At 38.5% G+C, this 672-nt stretch overlaps 1 protein-coding gene across 1 annotated transcript in view; it reads right to left on the reverse strand.

Annotated features, from left to right (window-relative positions):
• LOC105825932 (sodium/glucose cotransporter 1-like) overlaps positions 1-672 on the reverse strand; it is a 43,565-nt gene that overhangs the window by 19,183 nt on the left and 23,710 nt on the right. The window lies entirely within an intron of this gene.

Below are 672 nucleotides of genomic sequence, written 5' to 3' on the forward strand. Positions count from 1 at the left end.
GCCCTTCCCGTGGTACAGATGATTAGGTTATGTGTGTTGCCCTTGGTTCCCCCCCCACTGAAGTCCGCACCACCCGAAGGATGGACATATTTGAAACATGGACTTTTTTCACTTTTTAATTCCTTTTTAATCCTTTTCCACAGAGAAATGTCTTTTTTTGCATAACTATCATGATTGTTGAGCTATTGTTGTGTAGCCCTCTTTTTTTTTTTAACATTTGACATAGTAACCTCAGCATTTCCCCATGTTTTGAGATCATCTTCAGTCTCTTATGTGCAATTTTCCACAAAGGAGGTAGGCAATGATTTCTTTGGCAAGTCTCTATTTGTTGGATATCTACACATTCTTTACTGTTGTAAACAACACCCCAATGCTGCAATAAGAAGGGATGTCGCCCACTTGATGCTCATCGTAACAAGATTTCAGTGAAATAAACTGATATCCAGCTGAGAAAACATGAAGTACATTCAGTGTTATCCGATGGATTGCCTCAATAAAAGTGAGTCTTTAATTAGCCAAGTAAGATTCAGTTTTATTTCCTTTACTTTTCATAATAAAGAAAGAATTTTTTTTTATTTCAGCATATTGTGGGGGTCCAGATGTTTAGGTTATGTATGTTGCCCTTGCCCCCCCTCGCCCCCTAAGTCTGAGTTGCAAATATGTCCATCCTTC

Source organism: Propithecus coquereli, unplaced genomic scaffold (genome assembly GCF_000956105.1).
Source record: "Propithecus coquereli isolate 6110/MARCELLA unplaced genomic scaffold, Pcoq_1.0 Scaffold832, whole genome shotgun sequence".
NCBI lineage: Eukaryota > Metazoa > Chordata > Mammalia > Primates > Indriidae > Propithecus > Propithecus coquereli.